At 31.8% G+C, this 23,831-nt stretch overlaps 1 pseudogene; it reads right to left on the minus strand.

The window, feature by feature from the left end:
• Nucleotides 1-56: 56 nt before the first annotated feature.
• LOC121392546 lies at nucleotides 57-18,668 on the minus strand (annotated as a pseudogene).
• Between the last annotated feature and the right edge of the window lie 5,163 nt (nucleotides 18,669-23,831).

Below are 23,831 nucleotides of genomic sequence, written 5' to 3' on the forward strand. Positions count from 1 at the left end.
TTGAATACAGAAATATTGGTGATCTTTCGGATCTTGGGTGTTAGAATGGGTGGCCTTCATTGACAAAAGCAGCTGCATAGGATAGCAAAGCCACACCAAACACCCATTGTTCCAAATGTACCAGCATCTAAACTATAGGAATTGAAAATAATGTCACATATGGTGACTAACCATTCCATCATTACATGTCCATATATGGACATGTCCTTGTATTCGTCATTTAAAATGTTTTAGCCTAACATGTAACTACTTAGTGAATTTTAAGTTAGTTGGATGTAATTATAGTTATTAATGAAAGTAATGTTACTGTATACTCTGATTTGCATTAAGAATGAACACTAACTCATTGTTATAACTCTGGCCAGAAATGAGCTAGAGAGAAATGGTTTGCATTATTTAAAAGGCTTTGCAAGTCCATAAACTTTATCATAAAAACTAGAGCGCTAGAAAGAAGAAATGTGCAAATCAGAAATCCTATATTAAAGTGAATAGTGGAATGTTTTTGGCATTCTATCATGTGACTGATGTCATGCAGAATTTGCCTATATTTATTGAACGCTTGTGCAGAGTTCTTCAGTTTAAGCAGAAAAATCAGAAAACAGTCAAAACATCTGTACTTTTAAAATCTGTGCTTTTAAAAGTAGACTAGATTAAGAAGAGATAGCAACAAAGAAAACACGAAAAGCTTCAATATAACTAATAAAAAACTTAGCAACTACATCACCACGCCAAGTTAGATTGATGACATAGGATTTCTACTAAACAGAAGTCATTCTCAGCGTGAACAGAGTATAGTATTATTATTCAATGTTAACTAGTGGTTTTAATAATGTATGTTACCTGTGTCTATGGGTAGTATGTTTGTAATACAGTTCGACCTATGTCCATTGTAGAAGCACCTTCATTAACGATAATAGCATTACGTGGTAGAATATCAGTGATCTAAGGAGAGGGGAGAGAGAGAGAGAGAGAGAGAGAGAGAGAGAGAGATTGGAGAGAGGAGAGAGAGAGAGAGAGAGGAGAGAGAGAGAGAGAGAGAGAGAGAGAGAGAGAGAGACGAGGAGAGAGAGAGAGAGAGAGTGTACATATAACATGAGAACTTACAGACTTACAGACACATACTCACCTTTTATAAGCACAATAAAACTCATAGGAAGTGATTGTTTTCAACCTAAAGACTGCAATACATTAGACGTTAAAGTTTATTGGAACATTCAATTTTTGATGTGACCATAGTAATATATTTATGGGATATCGTTATAACTTACTTTAGTTAGCAATGTATTTTTCCTGTACTTTTTTCTTTGAGATCAGGCCACCATTTCTTCTCAAGAGACACACTGAGTAAGAATGCTTTGTATAGAACCTCAGATAACTGTTAGATAAGAGAAAGAAATAAAAAAAGATAATAGAACTATTACATCAATATTTAGATGAAAGGAAATACAGGAGTTTACTGATAACTACCAATCAAAGTTATTTTAAAAAATGTTGGACTTTTTATGGCAGTATCTATTAGTTAAATCGTAATATTGCTTATGGTTTATGATAATGACTGAAGCAGGGTTTCATTTAGGGGGGGTGGGAGGGGCCATTTGCCCCCCTTGCCAGAGTCTTGCCCCCCCCCCTGGACATTAGGTTATCTTTTTTTTTTCAAGGGGTAATCGGATGTAATGAATACAGAACTGAAACTCAACACAAGGGATATATCAACATAAGATAATCTTAGGCTAAACACAAGGAGTATGTACATTTTTTAACCTAAACAGCTATTCTTCTACTCTTTCTATTCCATTTCATTTGAAAACCACAAATGGTCTGAAAATGTGCCAGAAGCAATTCAGAGGGTCTAAAACTTCAAAAATTTTCTGGGGCACATGCTCCAGACTCCCCTAGAGGGCACACTGTTGCATACAGTCCCTTCGCCTCCCCCCCCCCTAAATTTTCTCTTAAGTATTATTTTGTCCCCCCTTGTCCATTTTTCTAAATGAAACCCTATGTATATATATAAGATCTAATCATCATAGATATAGTCACAAACTTCAAATGATTCTCCTTGTATTAAAATTACATGTACATGTATATCATGACAGTACATATGTCCATGAAACCATAACTAAACATAGACAGCATGTTTATATGGAGATTACATTACAACAGCTGTACTAGTGGATATATAGTCAATAAGAACTATAATAAAAAAGACATGGTCATATATTACAGAAGCCTCAGACGGACATTCCAATTTCCTATTTCCAATTTCAATTAAACGATGTTATGTTATTGATGTTGGAATGTCGTTCTCAGCTTCCTAAATAATAAAACTACAATATATAACCAAAGTCAGGAACCCAACCTAACTGGAAATATCTTGTTGGCACTCAAATCTAAGAGACGGCTCATGGTACTCGTGCTCAGTGTTTTATTAAGTAACAAGAAAAGCCTAGAATGCCACACATGCCAAAAATGGAAATAGAAATAAAGAAATTAGAATTCATTAACTGGGTCGTTAATTGGGATTTTTTAATGCGCCAATGTTTGCGGAAGAAATAAGAAAAAGGAATTGGAATGTCCGTCTGCGGCATCCGTACATTATTATACATCTTCCATCAAGAGTGTCATAATATACATGTACATGTAGTTTCAATATACCATATAACTTTTTTTAAAAATTCTGAGAAAAATAGATTTTCTTTTAATAATTTTACAGAATAATTTTTAGAATTATTTATTACCCTAATTATTAATTTTAATGAAATTAGAGGGAGCCACCACTTCAAACTATACAAATGTATAAACACGAAAGACTATTATTCTTAAACTCGCATCTTGTTTGTTGAAATTAGAGTATTATTGCAAATGATGAATTGTAGAGAAATTGTGTGGGTGATTCTTTGAAAATTAATAAACTTTATTTTAAAATTGGAGTGCTGATTTTTATAATTTTCCTATACAATATATCCACTATTTCTATATAATATATCCACTATTTCCTATACAATATTTATCCAATCGGGTTTGTCTATATAAATATATCCACTATTTCCTATATAATAATCCACTATTTCCTATACAATATATCCAATATTTCCAATATACAATATATCCACTATCATCGATGTCACAGTTGTCACTGTCTGTATATACTCTGTTGGGTCATATTATTAACATACCTGTTTGATGACAGCTGGTATATGTCCACATAACATTACATGAGTAGATATATTATTACCCATCTCCTCTGGACAAATATCAACCTAAAATGGATACATACATGTGTATAATGGATGTATAAATCAAGCTAGAATAATAAAATGGTCTTTACTACAATAAATATTTATAATTAATTAATTACGTTAATAAAATAATTACAATTAATAAATAATTATAGCTAACAAATAATTATAACTATAAAACTAATTACAATTAATAAATAATTAAAGTTAATATAACAAGTATAACATGTATATAGTTATTAAATAATTAATGTTATTATGTCATTTTATTAAAGGGTTCTAAACATATCAGTAAATGGAGAGAAAGTACATATAATAAGTACATGTACATAGGATTTCATATTTACAAAAAAGTAGAAGGGAGGAGTTTGAAACTCCTACACAATATATACAATATTGTATTTAATTGAAATATCTACATTTCCCACGACATAATAGTCATGTTATATTTTTAGAAAACACTTCAGCAAGAAGACTTGCTGTGCAGTGAACAACTGGATGAACTATAGCACATTATACAGGCTCAATCTACTGCCTTAAATGCTTTAAATAAAATTGTCTTTTTCACATCATGAAAACAGACTATGGGCAAATAGAAGAGAAAGTGAAGGACTTAAAAGAGGCTTCTCTTGTCAATGGCATCTATAAGACTCTTCCAGAATCAGCACTAGAGCTAAAGACAAAATACAGTTTATGTTTGTAGTATAGAGTTGGATCAATTCTCCAAGCAGTTTACTGGTGTCAGCATCAAAAATTGACTCGTGACTAGCATGAGGAAAAAATAAACCTTTCATTTACTTGCAAGGAAACTTCATACTCTTCTCCTTTCCATTTTATCTATAATTATATACTCCTGGTATATATTACAAGTTATTATATCAAATACTAACTTGAATTATCTTGACATTAGGATCAAAATCGAGGTGGTCGTCCAAAATGTAGTATCAGTTCAATCTGGCACAACTAAATACTATAACGTCAGCTTCTTTTAACGCTCTATAATGTAATATTAAAAAATGTAATCTACATTAGGTATTAATAGGTTTTATTTAAATGAATTACACACACAGTACTGACATACAGTACTATGTTAAAACAGTAATATATAATCCTTGTATCATTGATAGAATATTTAGATCTATATTTAATAGTTTACAGATTGAGCTTGTGTAATGTATTAAAACATGCTAACTCTAATAAATGCTTGTGTATTTTGTTAGGTCCTTATCAACATGTCCATCAGAAGAAAACATTAGTTGAAACTCCTAGTGGTCTTAAATTGAGTTCATGAGACACCAGAAAAGGATATTGGCATGGCTCCAATGGACTGTGAGACTAATTATTGACATGTAGTAGTTTTACTATAAACAAGCTATCATCAAAGAATGTGAAGGAAATCCATTTAGAAATACAATTCCAAGTATAATACCATTACAATCCTTAGTGTGAGACTAATGACGCATATAGTAGCTTGTAAGATTAATCCTGTAACTCGAGATATTGTAATATAGTTTTGTGAACTCTTCAGACACCAAACCTTACTAGTTTTACTATAACACAAGCCATCATCAAAGAATGTGAAGGAAATTCATTTACAAACCATAATCCTATACTTACTTAGTGCGGGCAGCTGCTACACAAAGCGGATGATCATCAGGGACAACACCTTTACCCATAGGAGTAGGCAGGAATGGAAGACGATAGGTTGGTAAGTAATTTTCGTAGTTCAGCTCAGCACAAGAGTATGCTGCACTGATAAGATATGAAAATCATATTAATAATTAAAAATGAACAATAATATAAAATTTGATTAAGATATTAAGATGTAAAATTTGACATTAATTTAATTTTGACAGGTTTTGAACAAAATTGAAGTGGTTATAGTGTTAAATATTTTCTGCAATAGAAAATGGGTTAACACCAAAATAAGTTATTAAGTAAAAACATGTATTTTTCAATAAAACATGCTAGTTATTAAATGAAATTAATTAATGTAATCTTTAATATTTGGTGGGTACTGAGACTGTTTTAGACGAGTGCTATAATCAATGCAAAAAAAAGATTATAATTGTAAAAAATAATCCTAAAAAAGAAGATTATAATTGTAAAAATAATCCTAAAAAGAAGATTGTAATTATAAAAATAATCTAAAAAAAGAAGATTATAATTGTAAAAATAATCCTAAAAAAGAAGATTGTAATTATAAAAATAATCCTAAAAAAAAGAAGATTATAATTTAAAAATAATCCTAAAAAGAAGATTGTAATTATAAAAATAATCCTAAAAAAAAGAAGATTATAATTATAAAAATAATCCTAAAAAAGAAGATTATAATTATAAAAATAATCCTCAAAAAAGAAGATTATAATTATAAAAATAATCCTCAAAAAAGAAGATTATAATTATAAAAATAATTCCCATATAATTCCTTTAAAGATATTAAGGTCAAAAAATATCAAATGTTTCAAAAGATAGGTAGAGTTATCTAAATGTATGAAGTTAGCAAGCAAGTAGCCAGAGCTTAGAGTAAATGCTTAAGATAATTCTTGATAGATGGTTTTACTAAAATAATAAAACACTGCTAGTTAACTACCATGTACTACAGTCAGTACTTAGTTAAAAGTAAATTTGTAGTAAGAAGATAGAAACACTTGTCAGGTCATTGAAGCAATATATGATTGTGGAAAATCTATTAGACAGGCTATAATAGATCAGTTGGCAGTTAGCCAAAGATTGTTGATGAACTTGTGGGCTCAATTGTTGTCTAGATTGCACCTGCGCTCTTACCATGAATCCATAAAAGAAAAAGAAAAAAGTGGAACTGCAACACCACTCAAAATAATTGGTTTTATTTAAAAAATAATTTTTAATATTCTTGCCACACATTAAAGTACATAATAATTTAAGATGTAACTAGATTGTGTTGTACAAACTGCACATGTTAAAATGCACAGGTGTACATGTGTACCTTTTCCAATGATCACAAGAGGTCTTTGGGCTTGTCTCAAACATATCATAGCATTGATTACAGCTGAGGGGTCTGCAAATATTGGAGGGTCTGGACAACGTGGTGGAAACCTAAACCAATAGCAATAGAGTACATGACAGGTCAGCATAAAGTTGGATTATATATTCAATATCCTTGAGAACACAATAGTACATATGCATGTAATATGGTACATGTACATGCAATGTGGGTACATGTACAAGTACTATTTGTGTATAGTGAATCTATGGACTAGAGTGAGTGTTCTAATGTAGCAGGCGCCTTTACTGCAGAGTACCTTTGTGTAGCAACCTATAAGTGTCTGCCACAATGAGGACTTGATAACAGATTCTTGAACTATAAATCATGAGGTCAAAAGGTTCACAAACTGCACAATGAAAGATTACTCTACTCTTAAACACTTCAGCATAATGACTTAGCATTACTTACATGTAATGTGTAATATAGACGAATGAATGAAGTAAAGATGGACAGTTAGAACCCTCAACAATAAGATACAGCTGTTACATATTAACTGGTCGTGATTACATAATTAATTATAGAATACAAAACATATATGTGCATGTGTGGCTAGTAAGCTGTTGTTTAGTCCTTTGATGGTAATATACTGACCTGTCAAGTAGAAATAAGGCTTTACAGAAACCATAGTCTAGACTGACTACATTAATATAATAGTTAATGATATTAGATAGTCTGAGGTTTTCTAAGGTGCTTTTAACTAGTATTAGTTGTAATATGATATCATTATTGTAATATTGAAACTACAAAATAATGCTTACTAATCAATTATAAACCTTTAAAGTTGTTGTTGGTTGAGTATTGTTTTTCAAAAAATTAAAATAGGACAAACAATAAAAAATATGTAATATATAATAAAAATAAGAGAGATGTACATCCATTTAAACATCTATCATTCCATTTAACCAGCTATTCATTAATCCTCTAGTTTCTATATGAAAATGTATTTAATATATTACATCATTGGGAAAAAAAATACATGCATAAATAGAGACATGTTTATATATATAATTATTTATAATAGTATGTTTATTTTGTGGTATTAGTAGTTATGTTGTATTTTATCAAGTCATTCTTTTAATTAATAGATTTCAGTTAATATTTAATTTTTAGTTATGATAGTAAAGTTCCCAAAAGTTAATTGTGATAATGAAAGGAGAGTACACTTATATATAAATGATATATATAGGTAATTTGGTTAGCAAGGGCTTGTTGGTAATAATGATCTTTCCATTTAAAAGACATATTTGTACACTAATAATTTGTATGTATTTGATGTTAAAAAATTAATACCCTATTTCTCTAACCTAATGTTTGGCAGTGGGTGTGGTCTCTGTAACCAGGTTACCAGGCAATTCTAAGTAAGTAGGACCAGGTCGTCCATATAAACTTACACGTACAGAGAGAGAGAGAAGAGAGAGTGAGAGAGAGAGGAGAGAGAGAGAGAGAGAGAGAGAGAATGAAATGAAATCTTTCTCAATCATTTCTGATTATCATTATCATTATGAAAAAAGAATTGAAACTATCATATCTTTACTTAATGGGTGATGGATAATTTCAACTCATCAACTTTCATATTAATTGATATATTAGGAAATTACCCTAATACATACATGTACATGTACTATATGTATATGTACATGTATACATGTATATGTACATGTAGTATGTGTACATGTACTATATTACATGTACATGTACTACATGTATATGTACATGTATTAATGCATGTAGAAAGACATGTTTCAGATTATAAAACTAATTGATACTTAAAATGTTATACTTCGAAACTTTTTTGTTACACTGAAAGTAATGAGGTCTACCTTTTCTATGTGGAATGGAAGGATTCCAGTGTCTCAATTCTCATACATATTTACAACAATTCTGACAAGATTGAACCTATAAAATAAGAGAAAGAGTAAAAGTTGACGAAATAGGTGTGGCTACAATGACAAGGATTTTAATACAAATGTAATACACATTGTATAAAAATGTATACATGCAGGGCAGTAGGAGAATAATTTTAAAGATAACGAAACCATCACAATATTCAACATCAAGATTTACTTAGCATCTCTTCTTTTGGCTAGCTTTCTTTTATTTCATCAAGTACAGCACCCTATGCAAACTATGTTAGTGATGCCAGCTACCAATTCATCATTGGAAAGATCATTCAGCGCATTAAGACGTGTTAAAACCTACCTTAGCTCAACTATGACACAAGAGCACCTAAATTTACTGATGATCTTACACGTACATAAGGACAGAACTGATTTACTTGATACAAAAGTCATAGTAAATAAATTTATTAGTAACTCTGAACATTATAGTAGCATCTTTGCAAAAATATTGAGAAAAAGTAAACCAAATAAAAATTGGGCGTGTCAATAGGGTGTGGTTTAAGTGGTTACACCCACTTCCTGGCCTGACCAACTAAAAATAGCTTGCTACGGACCTGTACATGTGATCAAAATTTGAGAAAAATGCACATGTTGTGCCAAAAAAATTGAATGAATGGTTGAATAAACACAGCTGCTATACATCCTATACAAAATGGCCAATAGCAACCAAGTTTATGCAACCATTCTATTTGCAATCTTTGTTGGATTCCAAAATTAGGTTCATGTATATGTACATGTATTACATATACATATAAATGTAATTGCACTAAAGGTCTTATGTAAAGACAAAAGACACTACCTAAAACTTCTGTGGTATGTGTGGCATTAAGGAGTGACAAGGGAGAGTGATAGGTCAAGGGAGGGGTGATAGGTAGCACTATAGTCTTTAATTGCCTAAAATCTAGACTTTAAATAGCAAGCAAATTGATAAACAAAAGATATAAAAGTCTTAATACTTAGTATATTACTAATTACTAGCTTTTAGAAATATTGGGGAACCTCCTATTAAATTATACTATGATTACATACTACATGTAATGTTACATGTAGTATAATATGTAATATAATATATTATAAGGAGCCTTACGTGAGTTACAGAACAATGAATCTCTTCTAATATTTTAATCAATTATATGGGGATGTCCCCTTCATCAATTAAAACTGAAGCCATTAGTGACCCTTAAGGTAGTGTTACTAACTACAAGGCCATGCATACCATAGCTAAATGTCCGTTACTACCATAATTGATCAAATTATATAAAGAGACACATTATTACACGTATTATTAAGCCACATGATGGACAGTGAAAACCAAGATTTGAATGACATAACAATTTATCAAATGCAATATTGATTGATAAGAACAATAACAACTGTTGAAAATATCATACTACATAACTTCTCATTGCTTCCTATGATACAAAATGCGAGTGAAATTCTCTATTGAAAAATTTGAGAAAAAGTCTTACTAAAGCATAAAGTTATTTCTCTATACATACACTTACAAACATTGTACAGTTACAAATTCAAAATGAGAGAAAGACATATATATATATAATTATATAAAATTACACACACACACACACACACACACACACCACACACACACACACACACACACACCACACACCAACACACACACAACACACACACACACACACACTCACACGTATTTTGATACTGTTTCAGTAGGCATATAATAAACATTGTGTGTAGTAATGTAGTGTATATAATCACTAGAATGTTTACATGTTAAAGCTAAGTAAGAATTCTACCATCATGATATCAAAAACTGTTATTGAAGAAATATTAAAATAACTGAAACATTTAATCATCCAAATTAACCAAGTCTAAATATATCAAGTAGTCTTTCAATACCAAAGCTGTCTAGTGGTTACATAGTTTGAGCAATTATGATCGCTAATATTTACTTTAATATAGAACATGTGTGCAAAATATAACTGAAAACTCCATCGTCAATTTATCTTTCAATAACCATCAACTATATTGTTGTTGCATATACTTCAGAGGTCAATGTACGACTAAAACCCTGTTATATAGAAAGTTTGTATCATATGGAAAGTTTATTTAAAATCCGACACTGACAGCTGATGTAAGAGAGAATTAGACAAACCTCCAGGATATTGGGAGAGACCCTCTCACCACACTGTTGTAGTAATTGACTCCAGTTGTAGCATTTAAAATAATTTACATGTTATAAATATAAATGTACATTAGCATGACTATTAGTAACCTGAGGCCACTCTTGAAATCCTCCCATACCAATTTGATCTTGATCAAAGGAGCCAGCAATGACCACTAAGGCCTGAAAGTAAAAAAGAAGGAGGTTGAACTTAAGTGCTCTCTCTCTCCTCTCTCTCTCTCTCTCCTCTCTTCTCCTCCTCTCTTCCTTTGTCATTAAGAAAGGAGAATGGAAAAGAGACACACCCCACACAAATAAATCAAAAGAAATGGACAATACTAATGTTTTCCTTAATATACTGCACATATTCACGTTTAGTATTTATTATTTATATTAATGGCATGTCAAGTGTTTCTATGACATACAAATACATGTACATGTATACATGTTTACTCTTTATTAGCAAGCTGTTATTAAGATTGAACAATTTTATACTTTTTGGTCTATCCTAATCTTCACTCCAAAAGTTGAACTACCAACTGAAGCTCTCCAAGAACTATGTTCAGTCAACCTCAAATGTTATGACAGATCACTTATTAGTAGGTGGCCTAATTCCAAAGGGGACTGCCCTTGAACACCCTTTACCTCAAAAGATCAACATCAGTATAACACACATGTACTTGTAGAAAATTAAACTCTGATATCCTGTGACTATTTTTCTCAAACAGTCACATGTTACTGGGAATGTACTATACAACTAACCAACCATAATTGTTGTTGTAACATCACTATGCTGAAATGACTTGAGGTTTATCAATTCATGTGCAGCTGCACTCTACTCAAGTCCTTCCCTACTTGAGATTATACAGGAGAGTACTATAGCATGGTTCTATATAACAATATTGTTTAGGATGTTTACTTTAAAGACAAACCTACATGTACATGTATATGTAAAGGTACGTATGTAAGTCCTAAGACAAAAAGCGATAAATTTGTGCAATGTTACTATGGATAATAATTGGCAGGCTAATATAGTATTGTGTGTAGCAAATCATGGGTTTCATAGAGGTCTATTACAATAGGAATCCATAGCCTACAAGGAAGGAGTGCAGCAAAGAGTTATTGCTTTGATGTCATTTTATTTACAAATATATTTGTATCTTCCTTTACAGTGAGGCTAAGGGTTTCTGGTTAAGAAGACAGTTTTGAAGAAAACCACAATTAATTTTTAGACATAAATGACTATACTGATAATGCACATGTCACAGATCAACCACAGATATTTAAAGGTAACCTTGTCATGTTCATCTACAATTACATGTACAGGAGTACATAGCCTTGAGTATTTCACGAGTGCTACAACAACCTATAGTAATTTAAGCTAACCTAAGACAGATAAGCTATTAGAGGCAAGCCAAGTTTGGTACTGAGGTTACAGTGATATCATACTAGGTGTAACAGTTATATATAATACACCTTCAATCTTCCTACTCTTTGAAGTAATGGTTCGATAAGAACTTCACTGATTCATTTGATATACAGCTAATATGACAGAAGCATACAGTATGACATTTAATAGCATGTACATATGACATGTGATGATAAAATAACTTGATTGTTGGTAGTATGAGTCAAGCAATCTGAACAGGGCAACAGTTTATGTGTGTATATGTGGTTAGATAATATTCAGGAATGTAACAATCGCTTTACTGGAATCGTTAACCACAGGTGTTTGGCAATGCAAGAAAGTAAAGAGAAGAAAAAAACACAAAAGATTACTTAAAGTACATTGTCATGACAACCTTTATATAGATGTAGTACACAACTCTAAAGTTCGTTTCACTTGGATTATGACAGGCAGACAAATGAAGCGAGACAAATATTACACTCCTCTCTATTCATGCTACATGTATAGTCCGCTTACTGTGTGAGGCAAATTATCATTTCCATGTGTAGGTGTAGTTGTCACCATGTGCTATAACTAGAAAAACAAGGAAAGGAGTAGCATCATTCTTGCATGACTAAGTATTTATCTTCAGAGGTTAACAGAACACAGTGGTGTGTTCCCATTCAAAATAGAGTAGGAAGCAGACATATATCCAGATCACAAAGTAAACTAACATGCTATATATGGAAATGTACATCTTAATACTTTAAATGTCACTGTCTAGATATAGCAGGCCTTACTAAATTATATTATAGCACTCCTACAAATGACTCAATACCCACAAACTCCAAATATACATAACGTACATGTACATATATATACCTCCTACAGGTGTAAAATGTAGATACTATGATCAGATCTGATAGGCCTCTTGGCAGATGGTTTAAGCATAACAAGTGCTACTTATCAGCTGATATACAGCTGAGTATGACAAGTACAGCTGAGAAGTAATACTATTATATTGCTTCTGGCAAACCTCATAATTTAGTTAGGGTACTGACAAGGTAGTATTCTTAATAGGTCAGTTGTAACCACAGTATTGAATAACAGGTTATGTTTTGATAGGTTTCTATGGTAATGGTTGCTATGAAAACTGGCTATTCATATTGGGTTTTAATTAATCAGTTATAATAGTTCAGTTTGTTGCCATGGCAACTGCACTAGACCCTTTCACAAGGACTTTAATATGTCAATTTGAGTGACAATTTTTTTAGTCTAAGACTTCTAACTAAACAACAAACAGTTTTGGAGAAGTTCTCTGTTAGAGTTATGACTTTATCAGCCATATATTAGCTAACCATTAACAATAAATCATGAAACAGAAGATTGAAGATGAAAAAGTGTATAATAACTCTACAATAGGAATTCAATTGATAATCAGTCAGACATAACAATAGTACCTGCTATCTCTATGCACAAACCAAGAATTTCATTGGAAATCATTCAAGCAACAATTAATAAAAGACAAAGGTCATTTTATCTTGTTAGATCTCGTTCTATAGGACTCTCTCTATTAACTGAAGTACATTTGTTTGAAGAGTTAACATAATGGTGAAAGAAACATAGAGAGATGACATTTAAGTTTCATACCATATAGTTCATGGATTTTTTTGGGTTTTTAATACATCAAGTAAATGCACTAATGAAAGACATATTAAGTCATATTGTATTATAATAATGAAATAGCCTCATCTATTGAGAGCAGAAAAAGCAGGAAACCACATATTGTGATGTCAAGTGGATGTCAGTAGATCACAATAATGTGTTTTTACATAGGGACCATAGACTTTAACCAGTTTCATTATCAGTGTTATATATGTACATGCCCATAGGGTGGTTACATGACATGTATATGTATATAGGGTGGTTACAGGACACATATATGTATTGAATTGTTTACTATAAGAGGGGTGGGGTCATAATGTCACATGCATGGATCAATACTCTTAATATGATCCTTAACTTAAGTGTTATTCCTTAGGCTATAAATAAGCTAGAGAGAAATGGTTTGTATCATTCACTACACCTTATAACTTGACAAGTAATGCTAAAAAATAGAACATTTGTCATCTTGGAAAGCAATAAACTAAAAACTCATAGAAATTCAATGTTATTCTTCATCATGACATGACTTTACGCACATAATTGTATATCGCTAACAAATGCATACTTCAGCTTTAGTATAAAAACTATTGAAAACATATTTGATAGTAAAAGTTAGATAGATTAGAAGAGACAACTACAATGAAACTCAAAAAGCTTAATACAACTTATAGATAATTCAGCAGCTATGAAACCGCACTCAAGTTAGATTGACGAGGTTTTTATTCATCGATATTACTGACATTCTGCAAAACTACTCAATCAGAGTAGACACATACAATGTCGTGAGATCATTATGTTACATGTAAACTATAGAACTTATACAATGTCATAAACCTATAGTAGAGAAGTGGGAAAGAACCTTATAACATTCCATACCATATAAAGGACATATCTATTACTGCATTTAGGTAATTGATAAAGAATCCATAATACAACTTTTGGCGGTTTATTATATTTGTTTATCAGTTATAAGAAGTTTAGTATATAAACTAAATAATAACATAATAATATAATTTGTAAACACAAAGTTATTCATATCAAAAACATGACATAAGTTTACTGGAAGACACCTACCCATAACGTGGACAGTTTTTTCTTCACGTAAAACACTTTAAAATGCTCACTTAACTATATCAGGGACTCTGGCAGTTTTTGGTATATAAAAAACACATTTCAAAGTGTATTAAAGATACTGATGTTATTGAAAGTTAGAAGCTGTGTAATGATGCTATAAGTAATACAGCTGTAAGTTTGAAGTGTCATAGCACACACATTACATTTAAATGACATGTTCTTTGGTGTAGTGATGTGCCAGTTAAGTACATGCAAAGTGTAAAAGAATGTTGCTTTAATTGTTACATGGAACAATAGAATAAAACGATGTGGGTGATGTCCAACATCAATATAAAAATAGTCCCTATACAGTCCCAACAAGAAAGGTGTAGGAATCAAGCCACATGGTATTTACTTCCTTAATACTCCTTACAACTGTGAATAATCGTGCAGTTCTTTTTAATTCAATTACCATTAAGAAAACATGGATATTAAATTCCAGAGTCAAAGAGTAGAAAAACATGTACATGTACATATGCACATTTACTCTTATTCCTGTGGCTTTTATGGTATAGCACCTACAACATCACAGATGACTGGCTAATGATCTGCAACATAGACATTAATTAAAGCAAATGATGGTCTTATCAGCTCATAAATAATTCATAAGCATACCACAAGGAGGTGCTGTGCGGCGCTCAACTGTATCTATCACTACTTCATACTCAATGGTACATAACTGATAACATATGTTTGCTTAGAACATATAGTATATTTGACAGGTGACATTCTTCAGACATATTGTTTGCTTAAAACAGATCATTGTTTAATGAATTAATTGAGAGTAGACAGGTACATAAAATCATGTACTAATGTATTTAATGGCTCACCAACAGTTGACATAAGCATTGACTATCCCTGACAAAGCATGGATTAAACCTGGACCAGGAACAACAAGGCAAGCTGCTGCCTATTCGTGTGTGTGTGTGTGTGTGTGTGTGTGTGTGTGAGAGAGAGAATCATTACAAGGAAAACAAACATTAATGTAAATGTACAAATATTGTTTTAAAATTACTCAAACGTGTAAAATTACTCAAAAAGGTGTATATTGTAACCTCTTCCTTTAACTTGTGGACAAGTTGAAAAGCTTCTCTAGTTTGTCTACAAGTAATACATGTTTACGAAACTAGACAATCATTACAGAATAAAGTCTGTATTGCTAGAGTATCTGGTTAATAATGTAATAGAATGCTACTATTAGCACTATGAGTAGTGGTGTACTGGAAAGGTTTTGAGGGCTACCTAACATGAGATATAATTGGTTTCAGATAACAGTTTACAGCTACATTACTGTATATAGCTTAAGACTAATTCAATTTTTGTTGATTGGGACAAATGATCACTACCTGTCACTTTGTGTCTTGTTGAATTAGTGGTTAAGAATGTAAGGTTGTATGATATCATCTCCTCTCTCTCTCTCTCTCCATTATTCCCTCTTTCTCTCTTATTATCTCTCTTTCTGGTCATCTAGTACCTTCTTTCTTGCCCTGACTCCAAGGCTCCCTCCCTCAGTCAATAACTTACACACCCTTACATTGAAGATAGAGACTGCTACAGTAGCTAGCACTATTTAAAAAACAAGTTACTATTGATCTGTGCCCACATGCAAAAGAACAAAACCATTATCTACAAACTTGCAGTGTCAGTATATGTTATAGTTATTAGTACTATGCTAACCAGGTCACAAAATGATGTAGTTTATAAAGCATACAATTAGAGGTAAAGTGAGTTACTCTATCACTTGTGGTAAATATGGTTGCTGAGATACAAAGTAATTTGTTCATTCAGAGCTTCTTACCACAATGTACAGTATCTACTGTAAACAAAGCAGCCATTCTCTAAACTTATAAATGTAGTACTTAACAAAATAACCTAAAATCAGTAAGCTCTATACTAGTAAACATCAGTACCTACCATAGTGACCTAGGATAGCTACCATTAGTAAGCTCAGACTAGTGAACATCAGTACTTACCACAGTGACCTAGGATAGCTACCATTAGTAAGCTCTAGACTAGTAAACATCAGTACTTACCATAGTGACCTAGGATAACTACCATTAGTAGGCTCTAGACTAGTAAACATCAGTACTTACCATAGTGATCCAGGATAACTACTATTAGTAAGTTCTAGACTAGTGAACATCAGTACTTACCACAGCGACCTAAGATAGTGACCATTAGTAAGCTCTAGACTAATAAACATCAGTACTTACCACAGTGACCTAGGATAGCTACCATTACTAAGCTGTAGAATAGTGAACATCTGTACTTACCACAGTGACCTAGGATAGTGACCATTAGTAAGCTCTAGACCGGTAAACATCAGTACTTACCACAGTGACCTAGGATAGCTACCATTAGTAAGCTCCAGACTAGTTAACATCAGTACTTACCACAGTGACCTAGGATAGTGACCATTAGTAAGCTCTAGACCAGTAAACATCAGTACTTACCACAGTGACCTAGGATAGTGACCATTAGTAAGCTCTAGACCAGTAAACATCAGTACTTACCACAGTGACCATTAGTAAGTTCTAGACTAGTAAACATCAGTACTTACCACAGTTACCTAGCAATTTCCAAATCTTATGTAATAACATACTACATAAATTAGTGTCATTAGTTAGGTTAGCTATTTTATTGTATTCAATACATGCATATTACAATATCATATTGTCTAAAACAGTGAAAACCACTAAATCTATTAGAAAATAAGCACCTGAGTTATATACACATAATGCAAACATAAACAGTTTGCATTTTAGACATAGTTAGTTTATATGAAGACATACGGAACAGACAGATATGTCCAAAACAAGTGAGCAAGAAATAACATACATTGAATTGAATTTGTCAAACTATATGACACAAAATAAGATTAAAATAAAAGGTTAATTTTTTCTAGCTTCTTACAAGTGTGCCATTATGGTCATTCTCCCTGTTTTCCATCAATAAATTTATGTACCAATCTGTCTATCTATCTATTCATTCATGCCAGGTGATAGTACTCTTTTGCTCAATAGAAACTCTTAATAACACCTACTTATTGTACAGTACAATAGGCCAAAATACCTAAATATTTATACATAAATTCTACAATATATACAATATACCATACAAATGCAGTTTACATTGCAGCTGTCAGACATGAACATATACTAAGTAGAACATGTAGTATTGAACACTTCCAAGAACTGGCTACATAAGGTTATGAATGTTTAGCAAAACTGACATTATGTTCGTTTTCAACTACTAACTACTTGAAGAATTCTGTACAGATCTCTGCATAGCTAAAAGGTAAAATTTCTATTATAGACCCTTCGAAATCTTAGAAATTGTCCTTAATATAGAGGTGTTGTTAATACAGAGGTTGTATAATATACTAAAGTATTAGTATGGGACTAGAACAAGTGTCCTCAATATAGAGGTTGTATAATACATTAAAGTATTAGTATGGGACTAGAACAAGTGTCCTCAATATAGAGGTTGTATAATACACTAAAGTATTAGTATGGGACTAGAACAAGTGTCCTCAATATAGAGGTTGTATAATACACTAAAATATTAGTATGGGACTAGAACAAGTGTCCTCAATATAGAGGTTGTATAATACACTAAAGTATTAGTATGGGACTACAACAGGTGTATGTCCTGAATATAGGATATGTCATTGTATTAAAGTGCTTTATAAGAGTTTTTACTTTTATACAGATTTTTTTTACCTTTCTGTCATGTATCCAATTGCTGATGCAGCATAACTGGCCTATTGCATATATAATAAAAGAAAGAGTTACTTAAGAGTGTAGTTTATGGTTTGAAACTTGTGCATTAACTTTTTAATATGTTACGTTTGCAACTGGTAACAACATAATATTTTTCATTGTTGGTATAAAATTAAGAGTTTGAACTGGTAATATTTTCAAATTATACGCAGAGTACAGTTAACTATAATTAGTCAATTATAATTTATTTCCCATTTTGAATATCATCTTCAGTCTTTCATTCAACTCAATATTAATGAGAATACGAGTACTAACTTACTGCCTGTTCATTTCTCATTCCAATATAGTTTTATTCCCGCCATTTGAGCAGCAAATGCTACTTCTATAATTGGTATGCCCACAATGCCGAACAGATAGTCCACTCCCTGTTGTTTGAGAGATTCGGCAATAAGTGTAGCACCATCTTTGTCCGCCATGTTTAACTGTCTACCACGTGGTTCTGTTCAACCGCGCCCCTATTCAATTGGCGCTAATTGCATTCCTCAATCAGCTGATTGGAGTAACCGCAAAGTGAAATTGTTTGACCACGTGGTGTGGAAACATTCTTAGTTCTGAGGAGAAGAGAGACATTTAGCAAGAATTTCTCGAGTCAGCCTTTCTTGATCCGATGAATAAAGTAACTATATGTAACATTTGTACATGTCCTTACTTTTCGGCATATTTTTTTTTGTTATTTCTAACAATAATAATAAAAAATAATTACATAAAATATTCAGTGTTTAATTATGCAGAGGGGCGTGGGAGCCATCTCATTATTTATAAGAGATTACTTCTTCTTTTCGACCCTTGTCCAGACTAACTCGGTCCTAGTGTGAGAAGAAGGAGAGCAGGCAAATGTTAGGAGCAGTCGGCAACAAATCAGGCCAATCTCCGCTTCTCTCTGGACCACACCAATATTCGAGACAGCAACAACACATGGCCTCCACAGCAACATCCTCGCTCTCTATTGTCTCGCCAGATCTCTGCGAGCCAGCAGCCAAGAAGAGACGGTTAGAAGTGGAGGATCTTTTTGCGTTCGAAGAACTGGACGACGATTTCGATCGAGACTGGCAAGCCAACGATCGATTTGATATTCTCTGTAGTATTGGCAGTGGTGCTTACGCTACAGTTTACAAAGCGATCGACAGAGAGCGAGAAAACGCGCTGGTAGCAGTGAAAAAGATGATCTTTCGAGTCGATCCCATCCACACGATTCCACCACACATAACTCGAGAGGTAACCAACCTTTGTCGTCTACACAGCAGGGGTTGTGAGCCACCTATAGTCAGGTTAGAGAAAGAAAGGGGCGTTGCCTTTATAGAGAGTATTTGAACGTCCAGGCATTGTGTTCTAGATAACTAGTGATTATGGTATATTAACTATCTCCTTCTCCTTAATTTTAAAACAAATTTTATAGTTTATTCAAAGAGTCTAGCACTGTTTAATGTAAATGCTAGCAGTTGTCTATGATGGTGTCTAGAACACTTGTAATGGAGCTGTACTTTAATGCGAAATTAATGCATTTTGTTCTGATATTTAAGGATGGGGTCTAGAGTATATCAGTAATATCCCATTAAAAGTACAGCATATGTTAGGCATGACCTTTAATGCTACAATAAACTTGATATGGTAATAGCCAGCATATCATGTGTACATGTTTTGTTCTCCTCCCTATGATGGCCCTAGTATTAGTTTTAATGATTTAGAATTATATCAAGACTTGTTTGATGGTGTGAACAATGTGATGACAGCTCATACAAACTGTAACAATTATTAAAGTCTATTCATTCAAAGAATAATAACCTAATCTTGTAACTGTCTGGAGATTTCTTCTCACCTAAATAATTCAAGCTACAATTATAATAGCTATGATGCAACACATTCACTAGTATATATACAAGTTTATGGTTGCTAGCTCGAATTATACTTGACTACAATTTTTCAATCTAAATTTGCGTATTTGTAAACAAATGTTCCTACATATCAAAAGAATTTGTTCACTCATGTGTACTCATTAAAATAGTACTTAAATCTTGTCTACTTAGACAATGTGCATTATATTTAACACTACATCTGTATATCTGTGGAAAACAAGCTCATATAATGACTTCCCTCTTAAAGCAGTTATCGAAAAAAACAAATTTTAGAATAAAAAATTGATACATTGAGACTTCTATGTTTGATATTCCATGTTACAGTTTAATATCATGTTAAATCATTACACTCGTTTGTAATATGACACATAAAATTTGAAGTGTTTCGTAGACTATGTCTGTACTACTAAATGAGCATTACAATTTATTGTGAAAAATTAATCTGTGACATAAACCCTGGAGTATATGGTTTCCTGTTGAAGAGTGAGTTTATTCCTATGAGCACTGTAGACACTGCTTGTAATCCCTATTCATCATAGACTTGTCAAATTATGATTGTGTTTGGAATTAACTACATTAGACCACATGGAATCTAATCTTGTAGTAGCAATGAGGACACCTGAGTATGTATGGTCAGTTGTCCATAATAAAGTAGTATGATTTTATAGTACAGTATGATATATTGGTATGCAAAAAAATTGCTGTAGCAGTGCAACTTAAAGCTGGTCCTTTTATTATATTACTTATGAACATGGCGGCAAAAACTGGGCAGTTTGTAAATTGCCGAACCTTTTATCTAATTTCCTTTTATCAGTTGTAATAATAAATAGTAAATGAACTTAGCACTACTTTACTTATACTGTGTGAGGAATAGTTAGTCTCTTTTACACTCACTTAACAAGCTTCACTGAAAGTCAATGTCACTTTGTTAGAGGAAGCAATCCATCACAATGACACTATTTGTAGGCTTTAGTAACATTAGCATTATATCTTTTAGACCATTTATGGAATGTTGACATTAAAAACTAAATATGTGACTCTATTATATAGACAAATTACATTATAACCTTTTTTAAAGACAGCTTTGGATATAACTGTAATAATTTAAATAGCCATTTGCTATCTATGACTCAAAAATATCTACTCTACGATCACAAAAACTTCATTATCTATTTTTATCTCAAAGAATTAAAAAAACATATATAGTTCCATTATTACATTAACTAACGTATTATATATACATATAGTTTTAAGTCAATATTTGTCAGTTGACTTATGTACACATTGTGGTTGTCTAATATCATTAATTAATAATAGGGGCACATTATTTGTATACTCTAATGATTGTAGTGTTGAAAATAAACATAGTTCTATTTGATGTGTTGATTTTTTTTTGTTTAGACTTCCTTACAAATCATGTTAGCTTAATGATTACAACAACAATAAAATGACACATGTAGGTGTGAAATGTAACAGACCTAGAGTATGTTCTTTAATGGATTAGTTATATCAAGTTATTTTAAGTTGAATGTACTTACATTTATTAAACTAGCTTCATTATTATTTACCTTGTCTCTATGAAAATATTATTAAAGGAATAAATAACAATTTCTATATTTTATTACAAGTTTACAATAATCTCTACAAGTTATAATAAGTAGGTCTTTAAAGTAACTGATGATTTGTGTTTCATTGTTAAAGTTACATACATTATGTCCTTTGATTGATTTCATTGATATATATATTATTGTTATTATAGAATATTCTAAGTAGTACATACTGTTCATCTTATATTATCATTTTCATATATTGTTAGAACTTGCACAATGTTCTCTTAACATTAAATAATGAATGTCATTATTATTACCTTCCACTCTCTTTGACAAGACTGTACAAGTGATAAAATATGTCATACTGCTTATTATTTTTGGACGCTAGAAGTTTTAATTTACCAGTTTAAACAATAGCTTACTTACTTTATAAGTAGCAGTCAATACAGAGCAATACATTGTGTTAAATAAAGTGATTTTTTTGTAGATACTAGTAGATTGTCCTGTCATGTGACAGATATTGTATTGTTGTCGCTTTAAGCGTTCCACAAGACATTTATATTTTTTATAACTATTAAATGTGATATTTATTAATGATTTTTATAGTAATGGTATTAACTAAACTAATGAATTGTTCTTTATTGAATACTCGTAAAACTATCTCTGTTACTATAATCAGTTTGTCTTTAAAAACCTTGATAAGCCTATCACCCTATTGAATTCTATAGCATAAACCACAATGTATTAATACTTACTATGAGGTATGTGAGGTACTCAACCTTTTCCTCCTATGAGGTAGTCATCAGCGTAGTACCTATTCTAATGTAGCACAAGTCGCTGTGTATCTACCAACATACATGTACAAGTAGTCACCCCATTTCTCTTGATAAGGTATTCATTAGGGTTGACCTCATCTCTAATGTAGCCTGACACGCTCTGCCACCAGGAAAGATCTTTGCTCTAAAGCAATATAATATTGATGATCTCATTACAAAACAATCTTCATTTCTTTCCACAAATATTTTTAGTTACAATATAGTTTATAGAGTTAATACATTGCTATGGTTTGTTAATATATCTTATGTGGACCTGGTTATCTCCCAACCACCCGCCTTAGCTTTGTTCTTCGACCAACTATATTAATTATTGGTTTAGCTGTCCTATTAATTTGAGGTTGAATGGTTTCTGGACTGATAAATACATACTTGTGTCAGGAAATGGGATAGTACCTTCCTTACAGTATTTATGTAGACGGTAGATGTAGTAATATTGTGGCGGGTAGGTCAGTAAAGGGCATAGTCTTATCGAGGTTTTTTTAAAGACAAACTGATTATAGTAATTAAGATGATATTGATTTTTAAGCGGAGGGATATATAGATTGATGGATTGATAACATGAATGGATATATTAAGTCCTTTTATTTTATTATAGATTATTAGATGCTGTATCATCTCAAGGAAGATATGACACTGAACTCATAGTACATTTAGTATTTGAATATATGGATCAAGACTAGATAGTTGTATTAGACACTCATTGCCTAGAGGACTAGATGAACAAATAATTAAAGTAAGTAATGACAGGGACAAAGGGTGTCTGTAATCAATTAAACTATTATTACAATTGTTGACATTTAATTTTCCTACTGATTAGTAATCATTTTATTCTCTCTTAGAACTATTTACATCAGATACTTGTTGGAGTTGAATGGATGCATTCTAATGACATTATCCATCGTGACTTGAAGCCACAAAATATTCTCGTCAGTAGAGGTGTTGTCAAAATTGCTGACTTTGGTCTCTCTAGAGCAATTGATGACAATATAGTGTTATCGACACAGGTTAGCTATAGTTCACTTTATTATGAAGTACTGTAACACTGCAGTATTTAAAACTATATTATATGAAATAAATGTCCTTTTGCATACAATGAGATCTAGACACCTCAAGCCTTTGGAAGTTATCCTAATATAGAGGTGTTTTTAATATATAATAATGTTGTAATAATTATACTTAAATATATTGAAGAAATATCTATTGTTATCCTTAAATCAATATCTATAGATCTAGATTTTGTAGTAAGTTATTATTAGTTGTTGTGATGACCTTCTATCAATCTCTCTTTTCCTTAACTGTTGTCAGTATACTAGTTGACCTGTGTAAAACTGTCAGCCACA

Source organism: Gigantopelta aegis, unplaced genomic scaffold (genome assembly GCF_016097555.1).
Source record: "Gigantopelta aegis isolate Gae_Host unplaced genomic scaffold, Gae_host_genome ctg4045_pilon_pilon, whole genome shotgun sequence".
Lineage (NCBI taxonomy): Eukaryota > Metazoa > Mollusca > Gastropoda > Neomphalida > Peltospiridae > Gigantopelta > Gigantopelta aegis.